This window comes from Crocuta crocuta, unplaced genomic scaffold, assembly GCF_008692635.1.
Source record: "Crocuta crocuta isolate KB4526 unplaced genomic scaffold, BGI_CrCroc_1.0 scaffold127, whole genome shotgun sequence".
Taxonomy (NCBI): Eukaryota; Metazoa; Chordata; class Mammalia; order Carnivora; family Hyaenidae; genus Crocuta; species Crocuta crocuta.
In genome coordinates this window covers 3,557,690-3,570,693 of record NW_027532008.1, presented here as the reverse complement: position 1 = coordinate 3,570,693, position 13,004 = coordinate 3,557,690, and the positions used below count along the sequence as shown (strand labels likewise).

At 45.9% G+C, this 13,004-nt stretch overlaps 1 long non-coding RNA gene across 2 annotated transcripts in view; it reads right to left on the bottom strand.

Moving 5' to 3' along the window:
• Positions 1 to 4,488: 4,488 nt before the first annotated feature.
• Positions 4,489 to 13,004, bottom strand: part of LOC144241188 (uncharacterized) — a 27,393-nt gene continuing 18,877 nt past the window's right edge. For both annotated transcript variants that reach the window (XR_013337985.1, XR_013337986.1), the window contains exon 4: positions 4,489 to 4,828. This is a non-coding gene — a long non-coding RNA (uncharacterized LOC144241188). The remainder of the gene's footprint in view (positions 4,829 to 13,004) is intronic.

Sequence of the window (13,004 nt, the reverse complement as noted above, 5' to 3'; positions counted from 1 at the left end):
GAATTCAGACCTCTCTCTCCCTTAAGCTGAAGATTTGTTGGAGATCTCTGCTTTGATGTTCCAACAGCACCTCAAACTCATCCCCCCAAGCAGAACGCCTAGCTCCTCCCTGTATTTTCCTAGTCTGGGGTCTACACAAACACCAGGGTTCATCTATTCACGCAGACCAGAAAGCTGAGAGCCGTCCCTGGGCTTCCCTGCCCCTCACTGCACACCTCGCCAATCTCTGCATCAAGCATGGGTCCATCTTTGCACCCCACTTGTCATCTTACCATTATCTGCTTGTGAGTATGATTCTCCCTCTGGACCTTGAAGACTTTGAGGATAAAGACTGTTTCTGTGGATTCTGCATCCCCAGTACATAGTAGGTACCCAACAAATATTTCTTAAATGAATGGATTAGTGAAGAGTTAAAAAAAATTTTTTTTAATGTTTATTTTTGAGAGAGAGAGAAAGAAACAGAACATGAGTGGGGGAGGTGCAGACAGAGAGGGAGACACAGATGCTGAAGCAGGCTCCAGGCTCCAGGCTGTCAGCCCAAAGCCAGATGCAGGGTTCGAACTCACAAACCGTGAGATCATGACCTGAGCTTAAGTCAGATGCTTAACTGACTGAGCCACCCAGGCACCCCATGGATGAGTGAGTTAAGTAAGGGAGAAACAGAATCACTGTTAGACTTGGGAAAGATTAAGGTATTTGAGCCAGTTTTTTTTTGACGAACACATTGGAAAGAAAGCACTGGAAGATTGGGAGGAGGGTGATGGAGTAAATTCTACAGCCTTGGAGAAGTACACTCTTTGTCTTTAGTTGGGAGGATAGGAAAGAGGAGAGGATGAAGGTGGGAATCAGGTACTGAGAAGTGGAGAGAAAGGTGCTCATATTGATGACCTCAGTCAAGAGGAAGTTGAGATCAACCTCTGAGGCTAAGCAGAGAGAAGGGTAGCATGAGTGGGCGGCCCAGCCAGTATGAAGCACAGGAGAAAGTCCCCTAGAGAGGGATAGAAGGACTGTGCGAGGGCAGAAAAGCCTCGCTGGCGTTTCATAACTGGGCTTTGCTATTTGTGAGGAGCCATTCACATGGTTCTATTGACTTTCTCCAGTCACAGTTGGCAGTCCAGGTGCAAAAGCCACGCAAATGGACAGTGGGATCAACTCCAGCCTGGGCCTTGGCCAGGCCAGCACTGCTGAAAGTCAAGGGGTGAGGAAGGGGAATTCCCACGTGGGCCATGCTGGGCATCAAAACATGTCTTGCCATTTAATCCTCACAACAGATCTGCAAGGGAGGTATTATGATCCTCGTTTTCCCAGGAGAAAAGAAACAAGATTCAGAGAATTAATTGGCTTGGCCAAAGTCACACAGCCACAAGTGGTACAGCAGAGTTGGGTTCACATCCAAGGTAGCCTGACTCCTAAACCTGCGCTCCTCACACCGAAGCATTTATTGAGTGCTTACTGCATGCCAGCCATTGTGCTAAGCCCTTCTCATCCACGCTCCCTTGTTCAGTCCTCAAAATAACTCAGTGAGGCACCGAGCATGATTTTCCCGAAAGCAGCTGAGCAAAGAGGTTCAGAGAGGTTAAGTCACTTGGCAAAGTACCCCAGCTAGCAAGTGGTAGAGCCAGGATCAGAACCAGGAAGTTATAAACCAGTACTGTTACCAGTTACTGGAACATACTAGAAAGCTATGGACTGACAGATGAGAAAACAAACACAGAATATCAGTGGTGCCCCTGAGCCCAGAGCTTTTGATGACTACATGTTACTTCTTCCCTCCCTGTATGTCTCCTTGCTTATTTATTTTTACTCTTTATTGTTTATTTGATTGATTGATTGATTGATTTTTTTAAGTAGGTTCCATGCCCAGCATGAAGCCCAACATGGGGCCTGAATTCACAACTCAGAGATCAAGACCTGAGCTGAGATGAAGAGTGGACACCCAAACAACAACCCAGGTGCCCCTGTTCATACTTTTGTTTTTCATTTTTTCTGTTTATTAATAAAAATTTCAATTTTTAATATTTTATTTATTTCTGTGTGAGAGAGAGAGAGCATGAGCAGGGGAGGGTCAGAGAGAGAGGGAGATACAGAATCTGAAACAGGCTCCAGGCTCTGAACTGTCAGCTGTCAGCACTGAACCCAATGCGTGGCTCGAACCCACAAACCGTGAGATCATGACCTGAGCCACAGTCGGACTCTCAACCAACTGAGCCACCCAGGCACCCCATTAATGAAAATTTCAAACACACAGAAGTAGAGAGAATAATGAATTCATGTAACCAAACTCAGTTTCAACTGTTATCAACAGTTCCCCAATCTTAGTTCATCTATGCCCCCACACACTTCTTTTGTCTGAAATATTTCAAAGTAGATCTTATACATCAAGCAATTTTTGTCCATAAATACTTCAGTAAGCATTTCTAACTGATAAGGATTTTTTCGGTACATAATCACAATGCCATTACCACATCCAAGAAAAATAACAAGAATTTCTTAATATTATCTAGCTTCCAAACCATTTTCTGAGGATGCTGATTGTCTCAAATGTCTTTTTACAGTTAATTTTACAAATGAGATTCAGATAAGGTCTTCTACATGATATTTCGCTGTTTTTGTCTCATCAGTATCTTTGAATCTATAGCAATGGCCTTTCCTACCATTCTTCTGTGCCATTGATTTGTCAGAGAATGATTCAGGGTATTATGATTCTCATTTTGACATATCAGAAACTGAAGTTCAGAGAAGTTAAGTAACTTGCAGAACATCACTCAGATAAGAGACAGAACTCATTTGGGACCACCCTCAAAGTTTGTTACTAGTGGGAGGAGCCTAGCACCCAAGGGGGTCCCAGTTGGGTAGGGGTTAGGCAAAGCAGCAGGGGCAATGGTCTGGACCCAGAAATAAAAAGAGGTGATGGTAAGTAATATAACTATTACACTATTTTTGATTGATAAACTGCTTGCAAGGGGCTGGGAAGCTACTAAGAGCTTCATGGTACTATTTCATTCAGTCCTCACAACAACCATGAGTAGGTCATACTTCTCCCCATTTAACAGATGAGGAAACAGAGTCACAGATTGCTTATAGAGTTTCCCCAAGTCCCACGGCTAGTGTAGGCAGAGCTGAAAGCCTGATTTAATCCCAAAGTCTATGCTGTTTTTGACTGTCACTGGAGAGGGAATTCCTTGGAAACCTGAGACCTCTTGGTTGGGGGAGAAATCTCTGCCAGAGACCAGCAATGTGATGCCCAGCCAGCCACACCCACCTTCAGTTTCTTGTTTGCCCAACCATTAAGAAATGATCCCTGAGGGTCCCTTTGTGTCCTCAGGGGCCGGGTTCTTGGAGGAGCTCTTCCAGGGATGGAGGACTGGCTGACGCAGGCCTGGGGTGGTGATGCTGGAAAGGAAATCATCCTCCGGCTCCCCTTTCATTTCCGCATAGCTTGGGGCTTGCTTAAATGTTTCCTGGGTACACCATGGATCCCTTCCCCGTGTGTGCTGTTCTCGCCCTGGCCCCCATGACCACTCCAGAGGGTGGGTCTGCCCTGCCTCTTCCTCTGGATTTCCCCTTGAGCCTCTGTGGTGCCTAAGTACACTCAGAAGCGGGGGTGGACAAAAACTGTTTTTCTTACAGCTTGAGATCCCTGTCACATGCTTCCATGTCATCCTCAACAGAGTCATCCCAAATCACAGGATCAAACCAATGGGTCCTTTATTCAGAGGCTAAAGACCAAACAGTTGGCAGAGGCAGGTCACTGGGGCCTGGGGTTGTGATGCAATGACCTCGGTGCCAGGGGAAAGCCCACGTGCCAGGGAAGGGGAGCACAGTGTTTCAGGATCTCACCACTCAGGGGTGGGAGCCCCACAGGCCTCCTCCTGCTGTTCCCAGGTCCAGACAGCCATTGTGGCAGCCATAAGGGCTCTGAGGAGTGGGTGGCCTTTAGAGATATGGACCTCCCTAGGGGTATGGGTACTAACAGGGTCTGCAGGGGGCTCTGCATTGATGTTCCCAAAATAAAGTACTGAAAGAGCTTTATAAACTGTAAGATGCAATAGCTCCTTATTAGAAGGCAAAGCAACAACAAAAATGCAGCCCAGACACCAGTGGATCTGAGTTCCAGTTCAGGCTCTTCTATATCAGCTCCGATACCCACGGTGGGTTACACGACCTCGACCTCTGTGTCTCAGTTCTCTCATCTTGAAAACGAGGGTTGGGTCAGGTAATGATAGCTCTGGGTCTTTTAACTCCAAGAGTCTAGGACTTGGGGTAACTGTCTGCCCCTAACACTCTAGGCCTTGCTGAAAATTGATGCCACAGAGGTAGAAGTCCATATGCCCAACATACAGCACATACTTGGCACATGATAGACACCTGAAAAACACCATTGCTAATACTGTCACAGTCAGGGTAATAAAACTGGCTGGCGTTTACTGAACAGTTACTATGAATAACTCCACGGTCTATGTATTCTTTATTGCTACACAACACATTTTCCCAAAACTCAGCAGCTTAAAACAATAGTAAACACTGAGTATCTCAAATAGTTCTCTGTGGGTCAGGAGTTCAAGGGCAGCTAAGCTGAGTGCTTCCAGCTCAGTGCCTCTAAGGAGGTGGTAGTGATGTTGGCTGGGGCTGCAGTGCAGTTTATCTTAAGACTTGATTGGAGCTGGAGGATCCATTTCCAAGATGGCTCCCGCACATGGTCGGCAAATCGGTGGGCATGGGCTAAGGAACGGGTACCTCTCCACAGGGTTGCTTGAGCATCCTCAGAGTACGGTGGCTGACGTCCACCAGATGGAGTGATCCAACAGAGCAAATGTTCTTTTATGACCTAGTCTCAGACATGACATAATATTATTTCCACTATATTCTATTGGTCACACAGACCAGCCATGATATAGTGTGAGAGGGGTCCACAGGGGCATGAATCCCAGCAGGTAAGAATTTTTGACAACTGTCTTGGAGCCTGACTATCACACTCTGTTCTAAGTGTTTTATAGCTATTAATTTATTTATTAATTCATGAGCTTGATACAACTATCATCCCCATTTTACAGATAAGGATATTGGGTCCCAGAGAGATTAGGTAATTTACCTAAGATTAGACTTCTGGGAAATGGCTTGGGGCATTGTTTGCATCTCTTCAAAATCATATATCGAAGTGCTAAACCCCAATGTGATTGTATTTGGAAATGGGGCCTTTGAGAGGGAAGGACTAGTGACCTTACAGACACAAGAGTCTGCTCCCTCTCTCTCTCTCTCTCCTCACACATATGCACTGAGGGAAGACCATGTGAACACACTGTGAGACGGCAGCCATCTACAAGCCAAGAGAAGAGGCCTCAGAATGAAGCCCACCTTGCCTGTGCAAATTCATCTAGGATTTCCAGTCTCCAGAGCTGTGAGAAATAAATTTCTGGTATTTAAGCCACCCAACCTGTGTTATTTTGTTATGACAGCCTGAGCAGCCAGAGACAGGATTTGAACTCGGAGAGGTGGGCTGCTTACCCTTGCTCTCAAACTCTCCCTCCCTCTACTGCCCAGTTAACACGGGCCCTCAGCTGTGCAGACAGACTTCCCTGACAGTGGGGTCCAGATGGCATCTGGAAGGCTTGCAGCAAACTCAAGGTCCCCGGGGGTTCAGGGCTGGCCAGAACGTTTGGGTACTTGTACTCCGGAGAGACAGTCTTGGGGGCTACCTGCCCACCCCACCTGGCCTGCTGCTCACTCTCCCCCCACCAGCTTGAACCTGGGGTTTGCCACACACACCCTCAGGACGATCCAGATCATAAACAGTAAGTGGGAGGAAAACAAACTATATTTAAACCGGCAGTTGCTCCATAAACAAAGCTAAAAGACAAGTGACCATTGGGAACAGTAGAAACACATGTAAAGACCAAGTGTCAATACCCACAATACACTGAAGTTTTAAAAACAAGCAAAGGATACAAAAAGGCAACGCACAAAAGACTAAATGACAATGCCCCCTCGCCCAAAACAAAAATAAGCAAGAGGCTGATCCTCACTAATTTTTAAAATCTCATTAAAACCACAGTAAAATCTGATTTTTCCCCTGCCAGATTGGCAAAACTATTAAGGATTAATAATATACAAATCTGGCGAAAGCGTAGGGCAATAGACGCTGCTCCTACTCTTGACCTTGGGGCAGGGGGTATGATTTTACAAACTCAAACTGTAAAGTACTTATACGTGTGACTCAGCAGTTCTATTCTGAGGCATCTCTCTTATCAAAATCCTAGAAAGATAATGACAGAAAGATATATTTAGTTAGCTAGAGACACTTAAACAGATAATCAGATCCATAGATCTATTTAAATACAAGGATGTGTTTTGCAATATCGCTTAATGGGGCAAAACTTTGGAAATCACTCCAACGTCCGCCAAGGGAACAAAGAAAGAAACTGTCATGTGGTCATGTAGTGAATGCTACATAGCAGTGAGAGTGAACAAATATTGCCACGGCAACAACACAGATGAATCTCAAAGAATGTTGAACAGAAGAGTACATATGTGATTCTGTCTTTATAAAGTTCTAAAAAGCGCAAACTAATCTAAGCCGTTAGAAAGTAAGAGAGCGCTGCCCTGGGTCCAGGAGCTGGAAGGGGACAAGCCAGGCTCTGAGAGTGCTGGTCACGATCTGATTCTTGATCCCCGTTTGGGCTATTCAGGCACACTCCCTTTGCGAGGGTGCTTTGAACTGTATCCGTGTGAAGTGTGCACTTTTCTGAACGTATATTACACTTCAAGGAGAAGTTTACTTAAAAATAAAACAAAGCATACCCCAGTAAGAATTCCCATGCATAAAGTACATACATACATAAGTATTTCTCTAACTTAACAAATGACATTGAGCTTTCTATATTGAATACCAATATGAAAAGATGTCAGCAATATATTGTTAGCCACAGGCAGAAAAACAGACATCGTTGGTAGGTAATCTGATTCTTTTCTGTTAAAATTATGTATATGTTTATGCAAATAAGTGTAGAAATCAGAAATGTTGTACAGGCATAGAAGATGATTGGAAAGAAATCCCACTTTTTAAAAAGTCACTGTTCCTATGGATTAAGTCTCAAAGACTTAATTAAGTCTCAAAGAGCTGGGGCTTCTGACCGAGGCCCTCCACTGAGGCCCAGCAGGAAATCTGAGCTGCAGCTGAGGGAGCTGGGCCCTCACCTCTGTCAGGGCTGGGCCCTGGCCAGTAGGCCAGAGGGGACTTAGGAGTAGGGTTTCTGGAAGCACTGTGAGAGGTGAGAGCAGCCTGGGAACCCTAGAACACCCCAGGTCAAGGCCCAAGGGAGTGCATTTAAAGGCCATGGGCCCCAGTGGTAGTGGGGAGGGGAAAAAAGGAAGGGACCTGTTTTCATCATCACAGCCCAAGAAGCATGTGTGATTATCTCCATTTCTAGATCAGGACGTCAAGGTTAAGTACCTTGCCTAAAGTCATACAGGTAGTAAGTGGAAGAGCCAGGCTTGGAACCTTGAATTATGGGGCCCCGCACCGGGCTAGGGAGGGAAGGGCCCAAGGGAGCAGAGAGGAACAGGCAGACTTCAGACTCAGAAGGACTCAGTAACCCAGCCCACGGGTTTTTTGGGTTTTTTTTGTTTTTTTGCCAGGGCCACCTATTAGGAATTATAAAAGCAGGTTCTGCCTAGTGCCTGCAGCTAAGCCACCCATCTGGGGTCGGTGCTCAACCACTAAATATGGCCCCAGGGGCTGCTCTGTTAACTCAGCACTGATACATCCAGCTCTGGCCGCCAGCAGCCTGGAGGCTGGCACCATCCAAAATAGATCCCAGGAGTGAGAGCATGGTTGGTCAGTCTGCTGTGCCTTGGTGCACAGCCACCGGCTAACCTCCCAAGGCCCCTTCTACTCCCTCATTCCTCTGCCCCTACTCTTGGGAAGAAACAAAGGGTGGGGCAGTGGTGACTGGAAGATCCTGGATCCTGGATTCAAGTCCCTGAAGATTGAGTCCAATGTGACCTGGCTAATTGTCCTGTCCTAAGCGGCTTAGAACAGGCTAATTTACTGATTGTTGAGACTGGAGGCTGGGGGACAGCACTCCGTGGTTGGAAGCCTACTATGTACCAGTTTTATTCAGTCCTTACGACTATGAGAGGTAGGGATTAGTATCTCCATTTCACAGATAAAGAAACAGAAGCTCAGAGGGGAAGTAATTTACCCAAGGTCACCCACAGCTTTGGCTCTGGAACTAAGAAAGACCTAGATTTTTGAGGCTGGCCCTGCTACTTAGTGGTCTTGGGCAAGTTACTTGACCTCTCTGAGTCTCGGTTGTCTCATCCATAAAGATGTTAAATAAATATCCAACTTATGAAGGTCCTCAGTCAACATTATTATGATTAATTCAATTATCTGACCAACGTGAGGTTTCACGCCCCAAGAGCAGGGGAAAATTTTTAACCTTTCCAGATCAATCCAAGATGTCTTCCCGAGAGAAGTAGCATTTCTGTCCCATTTTACCCTGAGACCATAAGTTCACTGGGTGTGGGTGTGGTTGTGGTAGGGCTGGGTGCAGTGGTATTTGGGAGAAGGTGGAACAGCTGATGTTGCCTCAGTCTGATGTATGGGGGTCAGGTCAGGTCTAAACACGGGCAGGCCACCAGACCTCGTTCTCAGAGGATGTCCCAACAGCCTGCTTGGGCACCTTGGATGATAAACAAGTTGTCACCCTCCGAGCCCCAAGTGAACCTGATAAATCCTGGCAGAGCTGAGGGAAGAGTAGAGGCCCATCTATAAATACTCCATGACTCAGGCTCAGCATCCTGTTGAAAGAGCTGCTTGTGTTTACGGCTCTGTTGCTGGGGGAGGTGTTCCAGCACTGTGGAAGGGCTAGGCCACCCTGAGGTGTTAGACCCCCCATTTTGCTCTGCTGGGGTAGGAATGGGTCTGCAGCTTAGTGTCCAGTCCACTATGGGTTCAGGAAATCTCTCACCTCTGGGCCTTCTGCACTCAGGAAATGAAACATGTTGGTTCTCCCTGCTTTAGCCAGATGGGCTATGAGGTAGGATTGCCTAGTGGTTGGGCACAAAGGTTTTCATGGGGCTAGAAAAATGTGGGCGCAAGTCCCAATTTCATCCCTGAACTAGTTATGTGACTTTAGACCAGTCACTTTATTTTCTGAGCTATAAAATGGGGATAGCAATGGAAATTCCTTCATAGGACTGTCATGAGGACAGAAAAAGAGTGTATATAAGGCACTGAGCATGGCAACCAGCATCAGTAAACCTTCAGTGAATAGTAGGCATTGTACTTACAAGCTAAGCTATCTGTTTAAAATACTTGGAAAAGGGGATCCTTAGGGATCTGGTTCCCCCCAGAGAGAGATTTAGGGAGTCTGTGGTTACCCCAGACCTTTACCATCTCTCTGCTTCCCGAATATGAAGAGCCAAGGTATGAAGAAAACAAGATGGTTCCCAAGAATGGTAGGGAAAGGGTGAGGCACTGTTATTTATCAAATACCTACTGTGTGCCAGCTGCTGTCACTTAGATCATCATCCCCTTTGACTCCCTGGCCACCATATAACTAACTCCCTGTAAATCAAGGCCCAGTGAAATGTACTGAATGGCAGAGCTGAGATTGAACCCATGTCTGTGCCTCCAAAGTGCTTGTTGTGCGTGTAGCCCACTGCACGAGACCACCTGGCTGCTTCCCTGGTCTCGGAGGGTGGCCAAAGAAGGGATAGAAGTGAAGGAATGAGGAAGGAAGGATCAAGGAGCTTGCCCCGAGTCTGGGAGACCGCAAAGAATGAGGAGGACAACTGGAGATAGAAAGCTGGTTGGGGAAGACACATAACTTTGAGGTGACTGCTCTGTGAGGTCAACCAGTAGACAGATGAAACTGAACCCAGAAGAAAGACCAAACCGGGATGGAAACAAGAGTCCTTTGCTCTAGACTGTCTGAAATGACTTCTGAAGAGGGTCCTCAAGACCCTCTTGTGCCTGGCTTTTAATGTTCGTGCTGTAGCACCTACCTCAGGGCCTTTGCATGGGCTGTGTGCCCTGCCTGGAGCAGTCTTCCCCTTCTCAACTAAGATGTTACCTCTCCAAAGAGGCCTTCCTTAGCACTCTATTTAAATAGGTCCCCATTCCATGGTTTCTGGACTCAGCACCCACTCTTTCCAACTATTTTTCAAAGTCTATAATTGTTTTACTCAATTTCCTTGTCAATTGTCTATCCCCACCCCCACCCAATAAAGCACCTGTTCCATGAGTACAGGGATTGGCTGGGCTTGTTCACTACCATATCCACAGCTCCCAGCATACGGTAGAAACCTATGCAAATATTTAGGGAATGAATGAATGATCCAGCCCTACCTGTCTCCTCATATCCTCCTTTTTCTGATTCTTTGCTCCTTTGAAACTGGTTTCCCCATCACACTCTCCTCATTCTCCCCTCCTACGTGCCTTTACCTGGAATGCCCTTTCACCTCTGCCCATTCAAACATTGCCAAAGCCTCAGCTCCTACCAGACCTCCTCTGGGAAGGCCACTTACCCCTGGATCAATTGCCCTAGTGAAGTGAACAACCTATACAACTGTGCATGGTTGTACATGCCCTACTCCAAGCACCACTACTTATATGTGACCTTGAATCAAGTCACTTCAGCTCTCTAGGTATTCATTTCCCACTGTTACTTCTATCCTTGGGATTTTATCTAAGGGAAATAATTCAAAAGCAGAGAAAAGCCAAAAATGCCCAAAGATGTACTCTGAAGCATTATTTAAAACAAAAGAAAAAATTTAATGGTGCCTGAGTGGCTCAGTTGGTCAAGCGTCCGACTCTTGATATCAGCTCAGGTCATGACTGATCCCATGTTGGGCTCTGTGCTGAGCATGGGGCCTGCTTGAGATGATCCCTCCCTCTCTCTCCACTCCTCCCCTGCTCTCTCTCTCAAAATAAATAAATAAACTTTAAAAATATATAAAATAGAAGAAAAATTTTCAACAACAAAAATGTTAAATGTTAACAACAATAAAAGCTACTGTTGACTGAGAGTTTGAACAGGCCAGGCAGCAAATGGGGCATGAAGAGCTGTGGTTAAGAGCACAGGCTCCAGACCTTCAGCCTCACCACTTACTCTCTTGTGATCTTGAGCCAATGACTTACCTCTTTGACCCTCAGTTTCCTAATCTGTAACATGGGGATGATAACAGTTCCTACCTCATTGGCTTTCAGTTTATTGTTAAGCTAACCTTTTATTGCCTATAATCCAAATACATAAAGGTATACAAATAAATGTGAAACTCAATGAATTTTCACACACACACACAAATATGGTCATGTGGGGCCCCTGGTGGCTCAGTCGGTTAAGTGTTGGACTTCGGCTTGGGTCATGATCTCACGGTTTGTGAGTTCAAGCCCCGTGTCAGGCTCTGTGCTGACAGCCCAAAGCCTGGAGCCTGTTTCAGATTTCGTGTCTCCCTCTCTCTCTAACCTCTCCCATGCTCACGCTCTGTCTCTCTCTGTCTCTCAATAATAAATATATGTTTTTTTTAATTTTTAAAAAAATATATGGTCATGTAACCAGGGCAGTTTTGAGGATTGGATGAGAAAGTACCTGGGAAGTACTTAGGTGCCAGTGATGAATGGCTAATGTTACTTGTTCTGTATTTCATGTGCATTGTGCTAAGCACTTTCCATGTATTGTTTTTATTAAATCCTCACAATAACCCTACAAGGTAGGCACTAATATTATCTTCATTACAAATAGGAAAACCTAGACTTGGAGAAGTTAAATATACCGGCCAACATCACAACATTAATAAATGACAAAGGGGAGAGAAGAACCCAAAACCTTCCTCCCCAACCGCTTGATACACTGATTGCCTCGAAATCAATAACTCGACTAGGCAGTAAAAACTTGGGTAGTCAATCACCAACTCGAAAACTGTGGTCTTCTGAGTTTTTGAGTCATATAGTCACATGTATTGACCTACTATGTGCCAGGCACTGTTGTAACCACTGGAGACACGGAGCAAGCAAGATCGAAAAGTCCCCTTTCCTCAGAGTTTGTATTCTCTGTTAGGAGAAGACAGACACAAAAATAAATAAAGATAGATAAATAAAGATAGAAGTACTATCAAGAGAAGAAAACAGGACAATGGGATGGAGAGAGACTTGCAATCAGGGGGGCTGCTTTACACAAGACGTGCCTCTCAAGGAGCTGACCTGAATGATGGAGGAGCCAGCCGCGTGGTAACCAGGCAGAAGCCCGTTCCAAACAAGGGCAGCAATGAGTTTGGCATTTTTAAGGGACAAATAGAATACCGAGCAGCCATTCTCAAATATCATTTTGCAAACTAAAACCTGGAGAAAAAGCAGGGCGCCTGGGCGGCTCAGTCGGTTAAGCATCCGACTTCAGCTCAGGTCATGATCTCTCAGTTCGTGGATTTGAGCTCCGCATCAAGCTCTGTGCTGACAGCTCAGAGCCTGGAGCCTGCTTCAGATTCTGTGTCTCCCTCTCTCGCTGCCCCTCTCCTGCTCACTCTGTCTCTCTCTCAAAATAAATAAACATTAAAAAATTTTTAACAATTGTTTTATTTTTTTAATGTTTTTTATTTATTTCTGAGAGATAGAGAGAGAGAGAGAGAGCGTGAGCAGGGGAGGGTCAGAGAGAGAGGGAGACACAGAATCTGAAACAGGCTCCAGGCTCTGAGCTGGCTGTCAGCACAGAGCCAGAAGCGGGGCTCGAACCCAGGAATCGTGAGATCATGACCTGAGCCGAAGTCAGACACACAACCGACTGAGCCACCCAGGCACCCCAACAACTGTTTTAAAAATAAATAAATTAGGGGCACCTGGGTGGCTCAGTAGGTTGAACATCTGACTTCAGCCCAGGTCACGATCTCATGGTTTGTAGGTTCAGGGCCCGTGTTGGGCTCTGTGCTGACAGCTCAGAGCCTGGAGCCTGTTTCAGATTCTGTATCTCCCTCTCTCAGAAATAAATAAAACATTAAAAATAAAT